The following is a 22742-nucleotide window of genomic DNA, read 5'->3' on the forward strand; positions in this document are numbered from 1 at the left end:
CCGAGAGGAGAATGGAGGAGAAGGGATTGCAGCGTGACCATCCCCTCTGGGGGGTGATTTCTCGCTTTCTGTCTCTATGTCTCTCTCTGTCTGGCGAGCGCACGTGCCCTACAGTGAAAATCTCTCCAAAAAAAAAAATATATATATAATTGTCTACCGAAATATAAAGATGATAGATAGAAAGATAATTAAATATGTAAGTAAATGGATAGATGGAAAATTACATAGTCTTCAACCAAGGGAAAACATGATAGTACTTGCAATCATTATACTATTATACTATTAAAAATAATTATATTATACTATTAAAAATAATTATAATAAGACAATTTGTTATAAATATACAAGGTGTTTTATAATTAGAATTTTATTAAATTCAAGTATTAATTAAATTACTTATATCTAAATTTCTCTAATTTTTGAGATAGAGAAAGGGTTTTTTTTTCACATTTTAAAAATAATTTTCCCAGAGTGCATGGGGGCTTGCTGGAGAGAGAGAGAGAGAGAGAAGGATAGTGAGGAGCACCCTCCATGGGTGCTTTCACCTCCATTCACCTCCATTTCTGCTTCCTTTTGGTATTTTGGGCAAACACGCACATGTGCCTGCTTGTGATTCACAAACTACTGAGTCTGGACTCCAACCATGCATCTGGCCATGTGGGATCCAGCCACTTTAACCATCATGCCATGGGTTGGCCCACTTTATTCTTTTAACTGGTGCTTGCACTGTCATGAAAGAGAAATTGCTTAGAAATGAATGCACTTGACTTTAACATTATTCACAGTTGTTTGTTAACAAAATAAATATCAGCCTCCTTGATAAGCATGTTGCCATCTCATACTAAAAAAGATAAAAACCTAGGGAAAGTGGGAACTTTCAAAAGTAATAATTCAACCTCGATGACATATTTTAGAAGAAGAAAAAAAAATTTTTTGGGGAGAGGTTTTCGCTCTAGGGCGCGAGCACTCGCCAGACAGACAGAGAGAGACATAGAGACAGAAAGCGAGAAATCACCCCCCAGGGGGGATGGCCACACCACAGTCCCTTCTCCTCCATTCTCCTCTCGGGATCTTGGGCACGCACGCACATCCGCCCAGTGTGAGTTTTAAGCCACCAGGTCTGGGACTTGAACTGTGGTTGACTACATGGGAGTTTGGCCATTACGCTAACAGCTGGTTTCCGGGAGAAGAAAATTTGAAAAGTATCAGAAGTACCTCATCCCCTGACTCTCCAAATTATCACATTACTGGATCACTTTTCAAGAAACAATCCATGAGTGTGATTCTCACATCCCTTCTGGAAACAACAGAATATCGGGGGAGAGATGACACCAAGTGGTTATCTCTAGAGAGAGTGAGAAATTGGGCAGTTCAGGTAAGCCTTTTTCTCATGTCTTTTCTAGTTCACTTCACAACCTAGATTGTCAAGGACATCTGTGTCTGCATTTTGAATGATGAACTTGGTGGTTTGTGTGGTATTTTAAATTTTGGTTCTGCCACCAACACTCAAAACAAAGATTTTTATTGCAACACACACACACACACACACACACACACACACAAAGCCAAAACATCAAAAGATGAAGGTAAAAATGAAAAGCACAAAACAAGTGTGATGGCATTGTATCATATTTGTTTTTCCTATTAAACTTCAGTATGCAAGACAAGTTATGTCAAAATACGTTTTTCTTTAATTAAAAACTCTCTTATTCTACTTAGTGAGTTGTTGGGAAAGTCATGATACATTCTTGGATAGAAAAATACCCCATGACTTTCCTGGCAACCTAATATACTAATTTCTTATAAGAAAAGAATATAAGAAACCTATGTCCCAAGAAGAGAATTATCTTAATGATCCTTTACTCCTTAAATGGTTTAAGTACTTTAGGTGTCAACTCACTCAAAGCCTACTTTAAAAAAGTTTATTGCCATATCTAAAAGTTCTCCCTAATTATAGTTAACTAACCAATTGCTATTTGGGGTAAAAAGTTAGGAAGATTACTGCTGAGTGAAGCAAGTCAGGCTATGAAGGAGAGCCATTTTCTGTCTCCACTTAATAAATAACATGTCCAACTCTATGACTGAAACTGAATGACTAAAGGATAGAGAAACATGGCAAATGGTTGTGAATACCAGCCCTAGTGTGGAAAGCAGGTGGGTGAAGAAGTAGAGTCTGAGGAAGGACGTTATGGAGAAAAATAGAGAGGTAAAGCATTAATAGGACAAAGAAATGGGGTGTTATCTTTTGAAGGTAACTTCACAGTATTATCAACTGGACTGGAAAGAAATGTACACATGTTGGAATATTTACTTTGCAAGCTAAATAATGTGATAGAATATATAAAAGAACTGGAAATAAAATTTTAGAAAATAAAAATAAAAAAGTTAATCTAAAAACAAATGTTATATTCCTGTGTCTAAATCAAATGAAATGGGAGTTTGGCTGACTTTCCTATTCCATTCCGTTGAAAACTGGATAAAATGGTATGTCCTTGTAAAATCCGAGCGTCCTGACTTTTTTGTATATATGCATTATACTCAATTACAGCAAAATCAGAATTATCCCATTCTTTGGGGCCACAATTGTCTAATAGGCAAAACTGTCTTATTAACTATAGAGGTGACTTATTCGGTCATTGGGATAGTTATGACTCATTTTTGCATAGAAAAACACAAAAATACGTCATGACTTTCCCAACAATCTAGTAAATATATTGCTGAAATAGTCACTGAAAAATATCTAGTGGCAGGACTGAAGAACCATGAGATAAAAAATAAGAATGTTTTATCTTTCTTTTTTTTGCATTTATCAGAAGAAAATTTGACTTGATCCGTCAGATATTCTGAAAGAGGTAAAAACTTTCTACTTTCAAAACAAATTTTGGCAGAAGGCACACACATTAGCCAGAGAGGGACAGAGAGACAGAAGGAGAGAGAGATGGAGAAGATACCCCAATGCGGCATGGTAACACCGTAATCCATTTCTCCTCCATTTCTTCATCTTGTCAGGATATGGAACAGGCATGCGCATATGCCTAGTGTGTTTTTCAAGTTTCCAGGGCTGGGATTTGAGCTGTAGTTGTCCATGTGAGGTCCAGTTCCTTTAATTACTAGTCCATGGGGCCAGTCCTATCAATTTGTTTGCATTCTTGATAAAATTTCAATGAATACTTTCCAGGGAAATAAAATGGATCTACAGGATATTCTAATTTTGACTAAATGAACTGTCCATAATGACCAAAATCCAAAATATTTCTATAAAATAGATTTGATTGAAAATGACATTAATAATGCAAAGATCAGTAAAAGAAGTAATAGAACATCTGTTTTACTACATTTTGAAAATATTTGCCACTGGTCATACTCTAAGTTTGTTTGCTTTATTTTCCTACATAATAAACTGGAGCAGATCCTGTAGCCTAGTGATTAAGGAGCCAGAAATTCATTAAGAAAAACTATTTAAAAGATCATGTTTCAAGTTATATGGTAAAGCTATACTATACAGGACTTATCAATAGATAGATAAAATACACATGTAATATTTTAATATATACATAATTAATATATTCTTGAAAATCAGCATTAGTTTCATTTACTTGCAAGAAAATTCACCATTTTTACTTGTACAGATAAATAAGTTTGGGTACTTAGAATTATCACTGTATTCAAAATATATGATATCTAATCATATTATAAAATAATCTTATATGCCTTAAAATCAATCTTGTTTCAATTTTTTTCTTTTCTTATTCTTTTTTTTTTTTGGAGAGTTTTTGCTACGGGATGCATGAAATAGTTGGAGAGACAGAAGGACAGAGGCAAGAAATCATCCTATAGGGAGGATGGTCATGCCACAATCCCCTCTCTTCCATTTCTCCTCTCTGGATTTTGGGCATGCATGTACACACATTCAGCATGTCTGTCAAACTGTCAGGTCCAAGATTCAAAGCATGGTCAACCACCCAGAAGTCCAGAGCCTTAACCACTAGCCCACTGGTGGTTCCTCAAATTTTTTATTTAAATGTGGATAGACACAAAAGTAACAATGACTGCCTTAACATAATGATAATAAAGTCTTCTAGGTTAATAAATGTGTAAAAGTACAGTCTTTGAAAATCATAGCACAAGACAGAGAAAGGAAATATATTACACTTAAGTGTTAAAATATTCTTGTGGGGATAGCAGGTGGTGTGTTGTTTATGGTGCTGAGCTCCCACATAACTGACTGCAGCTCCAGTTCCAGACCTGGCAACTCCAAAATCATGCTAGGCATATGTTTGCATGTGCCCCAAATCATGAGAGGAGAATGGAGAAGGGATTACAACATGACCATCTCCCCCGGGAGGCAATTTCTTTCTTTCTCTATCTCTGTCTCTGTCTCTCTCCAGTAAAAACACTTATCCTGTGGCAAAAATTAAAATCAAACAAACAAACAAAACAAAATGTCTTATGTTGTAATTAAGTGGTAAACACGCTATTTAAAGTTGAACCTTAACAAGCTAATGAGTTATATTAAAGGCTTTCATAATTAATTAAAATTCAGTCTCTATGAATAGTACAAGTAAAAATACAGCTATCCTGGTAGATTTATCCATAATTTAACAGAGAAATTATATCCCTTCAAAATCATGGACTCACCCCATGGCCTAATGATGAAGAGAGCTGTATCGCATCTGGCTGACCACAGTTCAAACCCCAGACTCCAGAGGCTTGAAAAATATACCGGGCACAGGTTTGTACATGCCTTTCCCCCTGGGGTGAGTGATTTTTCACTTTCTATCTCTCTGTCTCTCTCTCTCTCTGTCTCTCTGGCAAGCACATGTGCCCTAGAGCAAAAAAAAACTCTAAAAAAAAAGCACAATAAATAGATAAAGAGTCTATCCTTTGCAAAATATAAAATTTTATTTTTAAAAAGTATATTATACAATTATACAAAATATCCAACATAAAAATATCCTTTTTTGTTTACTAATGCTCAATGTAAGTATAGCATTATAGAACTGCCTGAAGTTCAGGATTAATTTGAGATGTTAACACTATTCTTTGCCTTTAGATTTGGCTTATCCTTGGTTTTAATTACTAAAAGCCTCTTGATCTGAAACAAAGAGCACACAGACTTTAGCTCTCTTAGAAACACAGTAAATGAAAGGGCGTCACGGGAAAGAATCTCAGGTGATTTTGAATGCTTTAATTTGCTTGTTTTGATTGGTTTGTAGTGTTCTTATTGAGTTCTCTTAAAGATTTTCAGGCAGTTTTATTAGTTTGGTTTTGACTGAGTTCATTGATAATTGTGTCATGAGAATAAGGAATAATATCGTCAGAATGGAAAGAGAAATTCAAATTCATCTGTCAATAAGAAATTCTTATTTTGTGTGTGTTCCCCCAGAAATTACAAAATACAAATGTCCTACCCTAAACACAGCACTTGCACAAAATATTCGCTTTCTGTTAAAGTAACGAGGGACACTGGACGCCTCACTACACACTGACTCATTGCCATACCACATGAATCATTCATACCTTGTGGACACTGGCTTGTTTTATCTTGCTGGGCACCATCGATTTGAATGAAGTGTTCTGTAAGTTACTTTCTGCATTTCTTACTGTTTGGTTTTTGCATCAGTAGTTTGATTTGCTATTAGTCATAGCCCTTATAGTATGATCATTAAAGCTCAATTTAATTAGAATTCACCAAATTAGAGTTGGGATTTCTGATTCAGAGACTTCAAGAGCATTCAATCTCTCAGTTAAGGGAAAAATAACTTTCTTAAATTTAATCTATTTTTTAAAAAAATATGTTGTCGATTGGGTCATCAAGAAAGTCATGATGCATTTTTTCATAGAAAAATGTCATGACTTTCCCAATGAACTAATAAATATTAAAAAAAAAAAAACCTCACTAATTTCTACTTCTTTCTACCCCATTCCTATAGTAACTAGTCCTGACTTGAACTAGCTATAAACAAGGGAATACAGAATATTTTTGCTTTGTGGTATTAGAAAAAGTAAGTTATTGTCTAAATTTCAACGTGTAAAAGGAACTAATATGCCGAAGTCAATACTTTTCATTAGTCAAAATACTAACTATCCAGTGAAACATTCAAAAATGTATCTCTTCTTAGATTGAGATAATATTCTATCCGGGCAATGCAATTCAAACAGAAGATGCAGGTGTCCTTGTGTAATTAAAAAATTCTTTCACCTTATCCCACTATTGAGTTTTATTCAGAAAAAGCAAAGTATACATACATGAATAAATGTGTTTTTGTACATTTAAGGTAGGTATCTGCTGTTGTTGTTTTCCTTTAGGCTAAAATTATATTTCCTTTATTTATATGCAGAGATTTGCATAGCTCTTAACACTGTTATTAAAACTTATTTATGACTACAACTTTTAGAAGAGGAAAAATTTCACAAAATGGAGGGTAGGTTTGCTTGGTGGTGGTAGCTCAATGAATTCTAGAAATGACAGTGTCAAAAATTAAGCATGGTTTGGTCTCGGTGACACTACCTATAGTGTATTGGCCTTCAGTGCTGGAAACCACATAGCCCACTATGGGTTCAGATCCCCAGGCTGGCCTGAAAGCATGCCTGCTATGTACAGGGGTACTTTGAGGACCTGAAGGGCTGGGGAAAGGATATTGTAGCATAAGGTTCACTTTCTATCAAAAACTTTAAAAAGTTTTTTTTTTTTAATTTAAAAAATTAAGAAAAACTGGAAGAGTATAGAAACATGAAGGACCATGTGAGCAATGGGTGCTGAAGATTGTTAAAAGAAAACTTTGGGGGTTCACAGGTGGCGTGTTGGTTAAGGCACTGGATCCAGTATCTTGAAATCTGTGCATGTTAAATTCAACAGAGTTTGGGACCAGTAGTTGGCATAATGGCTATGTCGCTAGACTCCCATATAGTCAGTCAATCACGGTTCGAGTCCTGGACCCGTGGCTTAAACTCATGCCAAGCACATGTGTGTGTGTGCCCAAGATCCCAAGAGGAGAATGGAGAAGAAGGGATTGTGATGTGGCCATCCTCCCTGGTAGGTGATTTTCACTTTCTTTGTCTCTCTCTGTCTTTCTGGTAAGCACATGTGCCCTATAACAAAAATCTCTCCAAAAAAAAAAAAAAATCAACAGAGTTTGGGTCTGACAGGTGATGTGGTGGTTAAAGGTGCTGGGCTCTCAAATGGCCAACTACAGTTTGAGTCAAGAACTTGATGGATTGCTTTCTCACTTTCTCCCACTCTCTGTCCTTCTCTGGTCAAATTGAACTATATAAATTAATTAATTTATTAAATAAAGTTCAATAGAATAATTTTTTTAAAAAAATTCAACAGAGTTCAATTGAGCAACAAATGATTCTTACATCAAGCAGTCCCTAGTACCTCCAGAGTGGATTCAGAAAGACTCTGCCACTGCCACGTGTCCTAATAACATTTATGGACAGAAAGAGAAACGGCAAACAGAAGACAGAAGTGAGGTAATGAAACAGGCTGATAGGTTATGACTCAGCCTTTGCCGTATTTGAACATGCTCTGATCTGTTGGCTGACTGTGATTAACTGACATTCTGCCTCTACAGTGGTCTAAGACCCAGCTGATTGTTACCAAAGCATACTCCAAAGATAGGTCTTTCAATTTCGCAGATTTTAACAAAGTTAGGTTGCAGTTCTTTACAGGAGCACCTATGTTTGGAGGCCTACTCTGTCCAATAGCAGCTTGATTTAACAGGTTCATGCATTTTCATATTTTTCTAACAGTGACAACTGTGGAAGAAGGAAACTGAAATGGAATGGTGCCAGATGTGAGCCTCCCAGAGCACTAGGGGTTCTCTACCCTTTCAGTTTATTAGAGTTATCTGTGAGAGTTTTCAATAACACAGTAATTGAACTCCAATAGTAAATAGATAATATTTCATCTAGAAAGTATCACTATTTTAAAGAATAATGCTTGTGCTAACAATGTATCATGAGAGGCATTTTTCATTGGAGATATAAACCAGTACAATGAGTAACAATTATGAATACTCAAATACCCTCCATGAGTGACAGATATAATGATATGTACTACAAACTTGAAGACACAGGTGAGATTTTCAATAGTGATTGGGGTCTTATTTTGAGAATACTTGTGAAAAGATGTTATTAGGCATAAATCTAAAGCAGTGGTTTTCCTTTCTAATTTTCCTTGGAGAAAAGATATATGGAGTGGTTTAATTCAATAGTTACCTAGTAATATAAATACAATTTGATTCTCTAGGAATAGTCACAAATAATTTTAAACAGATACACCTGCATCTTTCCCATAAACAAAAAACTTTTGACATGTATGCTAGTTGCTGAGAAATCAAGCCATTTAGCTCAAGATGACAAACTTTCACATGAAAGCACTTTTTCTTTTCTTTCAGTTTTTGCCATAGCGCCTATAAGTTCTCTGGAGAGAGATATTGAGAGTGGAAATGAGAAATCACACTCCCAGGGAGAATGGCCATGCCACAATTCCTTCCTCTTCTCCATTCTCCTCTCTGGACTTTGGCCACATACGCACATATACCCGACATGATTTTCAAGTCAACAGGTCTGGAAATTGAATTATAGTCAGCCATGTGGGAGTCTAGCACTTCAACCAACAAGCCACCTGCTGGCCCCCATAGGATACATCTTCCAAGTACCATTAGAATGAAGAAAAGAGTGTGGCTACTTTATAACTACTTTATTCTTCCTATGTCTCTAATTTTTTTCTTAGAGAGAGATTTTTGCTATCGGTTGAATGCACTTGCCAGAGAGACAGAGAAAGAAAGTGAGAAACCAGCCCCCGGGGGGATGGCCACACTGCAATCCTTTCTCCTCCATTCTCCTCTCAGGATCTTAGGCATGCATGCACGTATGCCTGGTGTGAGTTTAAAGTCACCAGGTCCAGGACTTGAAACACAGTTGACTACATGGGAGGCCAGTGACATAACCATTACACCATCTGCTGCTGGTCTCACCGATGTCTCTAAAATTTAAGTCAAAGCAGTGACTCCTGAAGACATATTTGGCAGTGGCTCTTCTAAAGAAACATTCTAAGCGCCAGGCTGACCAGGTTAATATCCCAGCCTTGGAGCTCTAACCAATGGCCTTGGGCAGACTACCTACACCACAGAATTCTGCACATTTATTTACTATTTAAATCTAAATTTAATAAGTAAATTTCTCATTACTCATAACTTAATTCCATTTTTTCACAAACTTTTTAAAGGCCCTTTGTATAGTTAGGTATAAATCTAACACTTCTATTTTATTTAAATCAACTTGGACAATAAAACAATAATATTTGGCTCCACAAATGTAAAAAGCATAGAACGAAATACTTAATAAACAGGTTACCAGACTGAAACCTTTGCAAGGACTCCAGACTAATCGATGACCTCAGGAAATTATTGCAGACTTTCAATTTGTCAGTTTTAGAACATCAATTTTATCTATCTATCTATCTATTTATTTATTTATTTGAGAGAGATTTTTGCTATGGGATCCATGCACTTGCCAGAGAGACAAAAAGTGAGAAATCACTCCCCAGGGGGATGACCATGTCCAATCCCTTCTCTTCTATTCTCCTCTTGAGATTTTGGGCATGCATGCACATACATTAGTTTCAAACTTCTGGGCCCAAGCCTTGAACTCAGTTTGCTATGTAGGAATCCAGCAACACAACCATTACGCCGTCTGCTGGCACCTATTCATTTATTTTTTAATGATAGGATGTGTGCTCATGCCTAAGAAAGAAAAAGGGAGAGAGAAACACCTCTGACAGGGTCTCATCACACTGTGATCTCCTTTCCCCAGGTCACCAACTTTTTAGCATCTTGGGTGTCCATGCACAGGTGCACCTGGTGTGTTTTCAGGCTACCCCTGGGAATCTGTACCTGTAATCAGCCACATGTTTTTAAAGCAGTCTTGCAGGATATTTGAGTTAACACTGCAGCACAGTGGCTGGGTCCCACTGCTTCTTGATTCTAAAAATATCAGCCCTAAGTTAAGAGCATATTTTCTTAACTGAGTATGTTGTCTAGTAAAACTGTATACTTACTAAGCAATCACCCTACATTTGACTTATTAAATAAAAATTCATTAATATTTCTACAGTAATTTTGTTTGTGAGTGAAGTTGTGAGTCTGATTTTGGTTCAATAAAACATCATGTGGGCATAATCATGCTACATTGCAATTCAGAAATATTGTGTAAACATCTGATTTTGATTGGAATATAAATGACTTTTGTTTGCTGCAAAGTAGCACACTAATGAGGTCTCAGCCAGCAAAAGTCTAAAGCTTGTTCATACATTACTTTGGTCAAAGTTAAACAAAAATGAGTAAAGTGTAGTATTTGAAAATAAACTAAGTACCCCATTTTTATTTGTTAAAGAAAGATTATTGGTAGTAAAACTTGAAGCAACTGAAAAAGACAACTAATCAGCACCTTTTCTCACATTTAACAACTTGTTTTAGCATCAATATACTCTAATATATGTAAATATTTGAGTTTTCAGCTAAATACCAAAAGCTTTTTCCAAGTTTTGAATGAGCTACATATGTAGTTAAGACCTGTCAATATTTTAATGGAAACTCTGATTCTAATACTACACAATATTTATTCCCTTTTAATATACAAATACGGAATTGAATGATAATATTTTTACAAATTCTATTTCTTACTAGAAGGCTCTTGATATTCACTAGCAAATTTTTTAATAGACACTAATTAACAAAATAACTCTTTAGTTTGTCAATATTATTAACAGATTATGAGTAATAAAAATACATCTGCTAATCCTTTATTTTAGTCAGTTGATGAATTGGCAAATTATATTAAACGTATTCAAATTCTTCTTATACATATCATCACTCATTCTATTCATTTAAGTTGCTGAAAGTTACTGTAAAGTAGCCCAGTACAACTCCATCCATGGAGTGATTTAACTTACTCATTCTTTAAAATATTTATGATTTTTTTATTTTTAAATTTTTATACACATCCAATCACATTGTTTAGCTTACAATGTGAGCATTTCAATATGTGAACATTTCTCCCCAGTCCCATTGATCAAAATATCTTCAAATGATTAGAACACACCTCCCCATCCCGTCAATGCGCTATCTTCGTATCCCTTCTCCAAATGACCTTCCTTAGGCCCCACTCCTCCTCACACACCTCGATCTGGCATTCATACCCATCTCTTGTGTTTGTACAACCTTTACTCAATCAGTTTCAGTCATAGAGTGCACATACTCAGTATATATTAAGTGGGGGCATACAATGTTTCTCCTTCATAGCCTGGCTTGCCTCACTCAGCAGTAAATCTTCCATATTCTTCCACTTTCTGTCAAAAGCCAGGGTTTTGTTGGTTTTTATGGCTGAATAGTATCTGTTGTAGCCCTTTTTTTTATTTCATTTTCTTCCATACATTTCATCATTATTTGTCTTACAAAATGTATATTTAAACAAGTGAATATTTCTCCCTAGTACTGTTGATAAAACTACAAAATATCTTCAACAGATAATACCACACGTCTTTGTGCATTAATAGCACAAAGCATTAATGGCACATTCTTTAAAATACTGTTGTTTAATCGATCACTGATTATATTTTCCTGCTAAGTAATTAAAAGACATATACTTGGGGCCAGCAGGTGGCATGGTGTTTGAGGTGCTAGACTCCCACACGGTCAACTGAAGTTTGAGTCCTAGACCTGGCAGCTCATTCTCTCTATCTATTTCTCTCTTTATCTCTGTCTCTGTCTCTTTCTTATGAGTGCACATGCCCTATAGCAAAATTTTAAAAATAATAATGATGACAAATAAAATTAAATAAGTCTTTAAGGAAATAAAGAAAAAAAAGTCATATAATTGATACTTTAGAGATTAAAGAAAAGTATTTCCTCTTCTAAAACAACTCAAAATAAATACATATATAGATATATAATAAAACATCATACTTCTTTGTATTTTTGTTATAATGAATAAATGATCTAGGTAATGTGTTTAAAGTAAAATAATATAAACATAAAATTATAAAAGATTAACAAGTATTAGTATATATATCAGAAATAGCAAATATTGGCACTTGAATATTATGTATACAAATGGTGGTTGACAGGAGAAAATAGTAAAACAAATATTATGACACAGAAGAAAAGATTAACAGCAAAGAAATGAGCCTGTATAAACAAATCTAATAGATCTTTCCAAATATGAACTATTCAGTACCAACCAAAAAAAAAAAAATACCCAGTTACTGGGCAAGTTTTTATTAAAAAATCTCATGAAAGTAGCAGGAAAATGAAGAGAACGAAGAACTGAAAGAATAAATTGCACAATGCCTGTCTATTAGGATGGAAAGCAGATTTTCCAAATGCTGGTTATGAGTTATCAAATGACCTTGGTTCATAAAGAAAATCTTTACATTTAAAAAATATTTAAATGAAATAAACAAAGCCATCGCCAGTTACTGTCATAAATGGCATCTGAAAAATTTGAAGCTATTTTTTTGTTTATTTCTTTCTTCCATGAGTGAGAGAGTGAGACAGAAAGACAAAAACAGGAAGTCCAAACAGCGTCCTCGTACCACAGTCCACACTCGGTCTCAGCCAGCCCCGCTTTATAGGCATGCACATGCCAGGAGTGTTCAGGAAGGGCTCGGGATCAATACTGGAAACTTCCCATGTGGGTCAGCCTCCCAGAGAGCTTCGTTTCTGGTGTGCCACGGTCCAGTTCCTGAAATTCTGTTTTAATCACTAACATCATCATTATTTAGAATTGATACTGCATTATAGTCTTTATGTGCTAAAATTCTTGGAATCACTGGAAAATTTTCATGTATTCTTTCAACTTACACTAAACTTCCTAAAGTAACCCTTGACAACTAAATTCATTTGAATGGTGTGAGATAAAATCAAGTGATCACTCTCTTATTTTGTTGTTTTCTTTAGAGAGAATTTTTTTGCGATAGGGTGTGTGTACTCACCAGAGAGACAGAGAGAGAAAGAGATCTCTTCTCCTCCAGTCTCCTGTCAGGATTTGGGCATGCGCATACACACACCTAGCATGAGTTTCAAGCTGCTGGGATTGGAACTCAAACAGTGGTTGGCTATGTGACAGTCCAGCAATGTAACCATTACATCATCTGCAGGTCCTAAAATCAAGTGACCACTCTTAAAGAACAAAAACACAACAGCTAGATCGATCATTTATTTGGCCAAGTCTGAACATATGGAAATACCCAGTATTTGCTACCATAAAATGTAAGTTCTAATGGTGTGGTAGCATTATATAAATAGTGAGTCTCCATGGGCAAAGTGAGTGTGCTATAAATCAATTAAATCTTAGCCGCCACATGTAAGTTTGTTTTTTTGTTTTTTTTTTTTCCAGCTGTTGCTGATTTAGTCGAGAACTAAAAGAGGCCCAGGGCCTGCCTTCTTATGCATACATTATGAGGAAAGAGAGAAATGAAGCCAACAAATAAATACATGAGTATAAGAAAGGATATATGCTCAGTGGGGATAGTAAAGAAAGTTGAAATAAGAATATGATGATATTCATAGAGTACACTAAAAGATACCCTCAAGAAAGGGGATAATAGAGCAGTAGTTCTCACTATGGCAGCACACATACTAAAAAACTGGAACAAAACAGAGAAGACTAACATGGCCCCTGCACAAGGATGATACGCAAATTTGTGAAGCAGTCCAAATTTGGGGGATTAGCAGATTGCATAGCGGTTGCATCACTGGACTCCCACATGGCTGACTGTGGTTCGAGTTCCGGACCTGGTGGCTTGAAACTCACACTGGGTGCATGTGCATGTGTGCCCAAAATCCTGAGAGGAGATTGGAAGAGAAGGGACTGCAGCATGGCCATCACCCCATCCAGAGGGTGATTTGTCGCTTTTTGTCTCTCTGGCATGTGTACACAACCTACGTAAAAAAATCTTAAATTAAACACATAAACAAATGAACAAACAAAAAACCCTCATGCTAAGCATGTGTGCATGAGTGCCCAAGATCCGAGGAGGAGAATGGAGAAAAAGGGACTGTGGCATGGCCATCCTCCCTGGGGGGGTGACTTCTCACTTTTCCTCTCATGGTCTCTGTCTTGGCCTCTCTCTCTCTCTCTTTCACTCTCTCTGGCAAGTATACACATTGTAATGCAAAAACTTCTTTAAAAAAATAAAAAGAGCAGTGAACTTCATAAAAGAAGTGAGAGACCATGCCACAGGGACACATCTGGGGCAGTGTATTTTTATCAGAAGGCACAACAAGTATGTGATCTTGACATTGAGACTCCAAGGGATTTTTAAAATTCAGCAAGAGATAAGTGAGAAGGCCTAAGAATCAGGCTTTTCTCTGAAAAGATACGTAAGAGCGAGGCAACTATACGCCAACAAACAAGAAAACCCGAATGAGACAATGGACAAACTTCTCAACACATGCGATCTACCAAGAGTGAACCAGGAAGATACGCCTGAGTAGAACAATAATAAGCAATGATATTGAATCAGCAATAATCAGTCTTCCAACAAAGGTCCTGATGGCTTCAGTTGTGAATTTTACAAAACCTTTAAAGAAGTGCTAACCCCCATTCTATTCAAGCTATTTCTAAAGATCAAAAAACAAGGGGCCAGCATTTAGTGAAATGACTATGTCACTGGACTCCCATATAGTCAAACGCGGTTCTTGTCCCGGACTTGGTGGCTTAAAACTCACGCCGGGCATGAGTGCGTGCGTGCCCAAGATCCCAAGAGGAGAATGGAGGAGAAGGGATTGCGGTGTGGCCATCACCCCTGGGGGGTGAGTTCTTGCTTTCTGTCTCTCTGTCTCTCTCTGTCTGTATGGTGAGTGCACGCACCCTATAGTGAAAACCTCTCCAAAAAAATAAATAAATAAATAAATTTAAAAAAAGGAACTCTCATGAATTCGTCCTATGAAGCCTCCATCATCCTCATTCTAAAAATCGACAAAGACATGACATAAAAAAAGAAAACTACAGACCAATATCCCTGATGAAAACAGATGCAAATATTCTCAACAAGATATGATTCTCAAAATCATATCCAATGACGCACTGAAAAGATTATACACCATGAATAGGTTGGCATTATTCCAAGGATGATTCAACATGTGCAAAACCATAAATGTAATACATCATATTAATAGAAGGAAAGATAAAAATCATATAATCATATCAATTGATGTGGAAAAAACAGAAAATGCAATATCCTGTCATGATTAAGACTCCCAGCAAAGTCAGCATAAAAGGGACTTTTCTCAATACAATAAATAAAAGCCATATATTAAAAACCCACAGCCAACTCATAATAAATGAGAAAAAGTTGAGAGCTTTTCCACTAAAAACTGGACCAAGACAAGGCTATCCACTTACACCACTCCTTTTCAATATAGTACCAGAAATCCTAGCCAATGTAATCAGATAAGATACTAAATTAAAAGTCATTCAAATAAGAATAGAAGTGAAGTGGTCTCTATTTGAGATAACATGATTTTGTGTATATATATATATATATATATATATATATATATATATATATATATATATATATATATATATATATATATATATATATATATATATATATATATATATATATATATATATATATATATATATATATATATATATATATATATATACACATATATATATATGTATAATTCAAAAGAATCCACAAAAAATCCCCTAGAAGTGATAAATGAATAAAGTAGAGTGGCAGGATATAAAATCAACATACAAAAATCTATAGCATTTCTATACACCAACAGTGAACAGACTGAGGTAGAACTGAAGAAAGCAATGCCATTTACAATAGCCACAAAAGAAATATCATATCTAGTAAAAAATGTAACCAAAGAAGTCAAAGACCTCTATAAAGAAAACTATGAAAAACTTTAAAGGGAAATTGAAAATGATATAAAAAGTAGAAAGATATTCCATGTTCCTGGATTACAAGGATTTACATAAACAAAATGTCAATTCTACCCATATTAACTTATAAATTTAACGCAATCCCAATAAAATTATCAGAGACATTCTTCACAGAGTTAGAAAAAAATTCATAAAATTTGCTTGGAATCATAAAAGGCTCCATACCATCCAAGCAATACTGCATAATAAGAGGGGAGGGAGCAGGAGGCATCTCATTCCCTGACCCAAAAATATTGGATCCTTGGAAAAGTCATAAGGTATTGTAATAAGGGAAACAATAGGTGAAGGTGACTCCATTGTAGACTACTCTCCTGAAAATACTGCCACCTTGAGGTCCTGCTAAAAGCCCTATTAAAATTTTTCATTGAATGGGAATGTCCTCTCCTTAGGGTAGGAATGATGTCATAATGTCATCTCCCTGCTTACAGATGTCTCTTCCAAGATAACCTCAAAAACCATTTCTGTAAAACCTCCCCAAATGGAATGTGGCTTTTACTGCTTGATGCTTAAACTTAACTTCTATAATATGTTTGCCCAAACCCTCCCCCTTTTTTTAATGAATGGAATGGAGCCTTTCTTTGCCTTTTAAACCCCTCTCCCCTTCCCTTCAGGGCTCCAAGGTCTTTGAGAGATTTTAGTCCTCTCATAGTTGCCAGTTTATGAATAAAGACTCCTTTAATTCTACTGAGACTGGGTATCCTCTTATTTCTCGCTGATCAGGATGTAACAGTATTTTTTTTTCTATGTTTTTCTATGTAAAAATATGTCATGGCGTTTCCAGTGACCCAATATATTTCAAAGCTATGATAGGTAAAATATCACAGAACTGGTACAAAAACAGGCACACAGGCCAATAGAACAGAATGAAGATCCTAGAAATAAACATCAAAATCTACAGCTAAAACTGATTTTAACAAAGAACACAAGTTAATCCAATAGGCTAAAGAAAATCTTTAGCAAATGATGCTTGAAAAACTGGGTATGCACCTGCAGAAAAATTAAATTAGACCCCTATCTCTCAAAACTAAGAAAAATCAACTCAAAATGTATCGAAGATTTAAACATAAAACCTTTAACTCTAAGACCACTGGTGGAAAACAGAAGGGGAACTCTTGGAGATATCGGAATTGTTAAAGACTTTTAAAATAAGACCCACAAAGCACAGACAAAAATCTTACAAATAGCCAAGTGGAACTATATCAGGGTAAAAAGTTTCTGCACAGCAAAAATCACAATAATTAGACTGAATCAACTACCCTCAGAATTGAAGAACATATCTGCAAACTATGCCTCAGATAAGAGACTGATAACCAGAACATAATACGGAACTCAATCAGCTTGTCCTCTACTATAAAAACAAAAACAAATACAAATATATCCAATTAAAAGATGGGAAAATGAGCTGAGTGGACAACTCACAAGGAAGACAAAGAGAACAGCCAAAAAAATACAAATGCTCAACATCCCTTTTCATAAGGGAGATGCGAATTAAAACTGCAATGACATACCATCTATACCTAGTCAGAATCACTGTGGAGAATAATTTGGAGATTCCTCAAAAATCTACAAATAGATCTACCATATGATCCAGCAATCCCATTCCTTGGTATCTACCCAAAGGACAGAAGAATTCTTCATTGGAAAAGTGCTTGCTCATCGATGTTTATTGCAGCACTATTAATGATTGCAAAGTCATGGAACCATCCCAAATGCCCCCATATGGAGAAATGGATTGAAAAACTGTGGCACATATCTATGGAATACTACTCAGTCATAAAAACCAACAAAACCCTGGCTTTTGAAAGAAAGTGGAAAAATATGGAAGATTTACTGCTGAGTGAGGCAAACTAGGTTATGAAGGAGAGACACTGTATGTCTCCACCTAACATACACCGAATGTCTGCACTCTATGTCTGAAACTGATTGACTAACGGCTCTACAAACATAAGAGATGGGTGTGACTTTCAGATGAGGCGTATGTGGAGGAGGGGGGCCTAACGAAGGACATTTGGAGAAGTGATATGGAGGTAGAACATTGACAGGATGAGGAAGTGTGGGTTATAGGTTGAAGATATTTTGATCAACGAGACTGGGGAGAAATGTTCACATATTGAAATGCTCACGTTGTAAGCTAAACAATGTGATTGAATGTATATACAAAAAAAGAAATAAATTAAATAAAAAAAAAGAATGACTAAGATTTAAAAAAAATACAGAATGCTAAATGCTAGGGAGGCTGTGGTGAAAAGAGAACTCTCCTATATGTTGGTGGGAATGTAAATTACCGTAACCCCTGTGGAAAACAATATGGAGATTCTTCAAAAACCTACAAATAGAACTATCATACAAGCCAGTAATTCCACTCCTGGGTATCTACCCAAAAGATAGAGAATACATTCATTTGGAAAAGTACTTACACATCCATGTTTAGTGCAGCACTATTCACAGATACTAAAACAGAATCAACCCAAAACTCCCAGAGCAGATGAATGAATTAAAAAAGTGTGGCACAAAAACACCACAGACTACTACTTAGCCATTAAAAAAACAAACAAACAAACAAACAAACAAACAAAAAAACAATGAGACCCTGGCATTTGGTGCAAAGTGGATGAATATGAGAGATTTAATGCTGAGTGAAGCAAGCCAGACTATGAAAGAGAAGCATTGTAGGCCTGCATTCAATGATAGAAAGAGAAAGGCTGGAAGGTGTAAATATGGAGAGAGTAAATATGGAGAGGACAGTGCAGGAGGATACACAATATGGGAGGTTGGAGGGAAATGAAAGAAAAAAAAGAAGCAAAATCATTTAATGAACACAAAAATGTAAAATTATCTGATGATGATAGCATATATGGTGATATCCTTGATTGGACTCACATACAATGTATTCATACTTTGAAAATCCACTTTTGTATGCTGCAAAGATGTACAGTGATTGAATGGAAAAAATAATAGAATAAAAGAAGGAAAAAGAAATTATATAGTTAAAGGGGTTTTTTGTTTAAGACAAATTTTTGCTATAGGGTGTATATACTCGCCTGAGAGACAGAGAGAAAAAGAGAGACAGAAAGTAAAAAATTACTCCCTAGGGGAGATGGCCACGCCACAATCCCTTCTCCTCCACTCTCTTCTCAGGAGTTTGGGCATGCACACACATGTGACCAGTGTGAGTTTCAATCCACCAGGTCTTGGACTTGAAACATGGTTGGGCATGTGGGAGTACAGCAACATAACCATTACGCCATCCACTGGCCCCTAGTTAAAGGTCTTAAAGCAAGTGTCTCAAGTTTAAACAAATACAGATGACTTTTATTTTTTTCCTAGTAAAGAAGTTCAGTTACTGTGTTATAAAGAAATCTATATATACAGGCCAGCAGAAGGCATAATGTTTACGTTGCTGGATTCCCACATAGCTGATGACTGTTCAAATCCTGAGCTCAGTGGCTTAAAACTCACACCAGGTATACATGCATGTGTGTCTAAAATTCCATGAGGAGAATGGAGAAGGGAATTCAGAGTGGCCATACACCCTGAGGAGGTGATTCCTCACTTTCTGTATCTGTCTCACTGGTGAGTGCACGTGCCCTGTAGCAAAAAGCTCTCTCTAAATAAACAAACAAAAAAAATCTATGTACAAATCCCAAGAGCAGTAAAGGAAACTGATGATTTCTTTTAAAATACAGCATAATTTTATGAGACTTAGCGAATTATTTTTCAATTTTTATCATATTTGTCTTCCATGTTGATAAGTGACATTGATTCAAGATCAAGTCTACTACAAGTTGCCATACCCATGCTGTATCCTCTTTAAGCCTCTATGTCTTACTTTATATATTTCATTATTTTTTCTTTTTTTCGAGAGATTTTTGCTATAGGGCTCATGCGCTCCCCAGACAGACAGAGAGAGACAGAGAGACAGAAAGTGAGAAATCATCTCCCAGGCACGTGTGCGTGCATGCCCAAGATCCCTAGAGGAGAATGGAGCAGAAGGGATTGCGGCATGGCCATCCCTCCATGGGGTAATTTCTCGCTTTCTGTCTCTCTGTCTCTCTCTGTATGTCTGGCAAGTGCATGTGCTCTATAGCAAAAACCTCTCCAAAAAAAAAAAAGAGAGAGAATTAAGAGACATGAATCATAGGTACATAATTAGTTATTACCTACATAAGGGTTAATAATAATTCAGTTACAAAAGCTAATTTAACTCACTTAAAGTAATATATGTACACATATTTGTCTATCAGTATTAAAAATAATTATACTGATTCATTCTTAAGGGCTTTTTTATGTCATGAACATGGTCTGTCATTAATTCAGCAAAACTGTACTCATAATAAATTCATGGTTCTTTTTCCAGGTACACAACGTTGTAAACAAAAATGAATCTTCTAAAGTTGAATTGTTCTGTAATAACGGAAAGTAGAAATGAATTAACTTGAGTTTTTTTTAAACATGGGAAATGTTTGAGATATAATTTTCACAGAAATATTTGTATTTGCTTTTGGAATTATTGAACAAATCTCTAAGAGATTCTGTAGCTGAAAGAATATATAGAGACTAAAGATATCATTTCAGTCCCACTTGAAGATATAGGCAGTGGAAAAAGAAAACAAAGGGAAGCTTACTTTCATCCATTTATGAAATGATGCATACTTTTAAGTGCCTACAAGATGAGGATAATATCTGTACAATTCTTTATATAGAGTTTTAATATTGCCTTAGCTTGGAGATGTTCTAATTTTAAAAAGTCCCTAAGTGGTTTGTATATTCTAGACTGTTTTTTTTTTTTTTTCCTTTTTTACGTTACCCCAACACTGGCCTTAAACACTGGTAAAGGAGCCAAAGAATAAAAGAAAAAAAAAATGTTCCTTCTTTGATCCTTTATTCTATTTCTATTTCAGCGTAGGTTCTCCCATTTGAATTGAGATCAAAGGACAACTTTTTGACCTGAAGATAAATATGTAAAAAAGTCAGCCCTGTGAAGATTGTCAGAATCAAAGTAGAGTAATTTGTACCAACCTTAATTAAACTGAGCTGGAAGGCCAGGGAGGAGGTGCTTTCTCATGCTAGCATGCCTGATAATAACTATTATTTAAATAAATTTGCCAGAACTGCAGCACTGCACAAAGACCACTGCAAGCCGACACTAGCTTTTTTTTTTTTTTTCTGCAAGGACTTCCTCCCAGTAGCTATCTGTCCAACACTGGACTGATGCCCTCCTTGGTATTGATACTGCTAGCCAAGGATAATTGTCCACAACTAGTATAAACCACTCGTCTCCTTCCCCTGTTGCTTCTGGGTTTTGCCTTTAAAAATTCTTCGAGGATTACAAGTCCTCAGTGAACATGTTTGTGGCTACTAGAATAACGTTTATCTAGGATACCTGCTGAAGTCTACATACTTAGGTCCAAATAAATTCTTTTGCTTTCTATATCTTGCTCAGATTACCTTTTAGGTTAATAGGATTAATTTCAGTGTTTGAAAAAAATTAATCATTTAAAATTTTTCTGTTTTATGTATGTGTGTATGTGTGTGTATATATGATTAATATTGAGCCATGAGTTAATATGAGTTAATTTATAATTCAAGAGGGACCACATAAACAGGTATTATTTTTATCTTGCTCAATATCATAAATTTGATATTTTTTGATTTTCGACTGTCACTCTCTAGAAAGGATTGTTACATTTTTGCTGACTTTCAAAGCAATTCATGTAAGATTAAAGAAGGTAATTAACATTCTTTGAATAACAAGTTAATGTCAATCAATCATTGGGCATTTAAAAATGCATAAGTAACTTTAAAAATGGGATTTAAAAATGGGATTTTAAGATCAGCTATAAGGCACTTTTTAACATCAGAAAGTGTGCAGAAGTCTATGCGTCAATGGTACGAACCTCATCAATTTCAATACATTTTCAAGGTCTAATACACTAATTGCTCTTTTAGTGTCTTCCTTGGCTTCTATTTTTTGTTGTTGTTGTTGTTGTTGTTGTTCATAACAGAATCTCTGCTTGCCTTTATCCATCATTTCCATGTTTTCATTTTTTTTTTTTTTTAGATTTCTGCCATAGAGCATATGCATTCATCAGAGAGAGAGAGAGAGTAAGAGAGAGAAATCATCCCCTAGTGGAGATGGCTATGCTATAATCCCCTCTCCTCCATTCTCCTCTTGGGATTTGGGCACACACGCATATGTGCCCAGAGTATTTTTCAAGCAGTTGGGTCCAGGATTCAAACTCCTCAGCCACGTGGAATCCAGTTTCTTAACCACCATGCCAGCTGTTGGCCCCATTTCCAGTTAAATGTATTTAAGATTCTTCCAGACTCTTCTAGTCTTACTTTTTCTTTGGCATTTGTGTTGGCATGCACTATTACCATAAATATTTTAAGATACAAGTAATTTTATAACACTATATAATTCAGAAACACAAAGTTATGCAATTTGTATGCCCATATCATTCTAGAATTTATGTAGTTAATTCTCAAACTAGTTTGGATTTCTACCTTTCAAAATATACCACACACTGATGCATTCATAGAATGTAAAGATAGCGACAAATGATATGATCTTTCATTTTGCAGGAGAGATTTTAAAACTTTATCCTAATTAATAATAATTTAAAGTATATGACATTCTACAGAAAGATAGGCAGAAACAACCTACTATTGATGTCTAAAATTTATAACCTCATGACTAGATATAGCTCTTTAAATATGGGGTAATAGGGATCAGCAGGTGACCTGGTGGTTAAGACACTGAACTC

General features: G+C 35.6%; 1 non-coding gene and 1 pseudogene across 1 annotated transcript; both read left to right on the forward strand.

The window, feature by feature from the left end:
• Positions 1–22742, forward strand: part of LOC102469082 (60S ribosomal protein L8 pseudogene) — a 158574-nt pseudogene that overhangs the window by 47293 nt on the left and 88539 nt on the right.
• LOC114010031 (U6 spliceosomal RNA) lies at positions 13623–13731 on the forward strand. The gene has a single exon (XR_003551429.1). It is a non-coding gene; the product is annotated as a U6 spliceosomal RNA (small nuclear RNA).

Source organism: Tupaia chinensis, unplaced genomic scaffold, assembly GCF_000334495.1.
Source record: "Tupaia chinensis unplaced genomic scaffold, TupChi_1.0 Scaffold000687_1, whole genome shotgun sequence".
In the NCBI taxonomy this organism is placed as follows: Eukaryota; Metazoa; Chordata; class Mammalia; order Scandentia; family Tupaiidae; genus Tupaia; species Tupaia belangeri.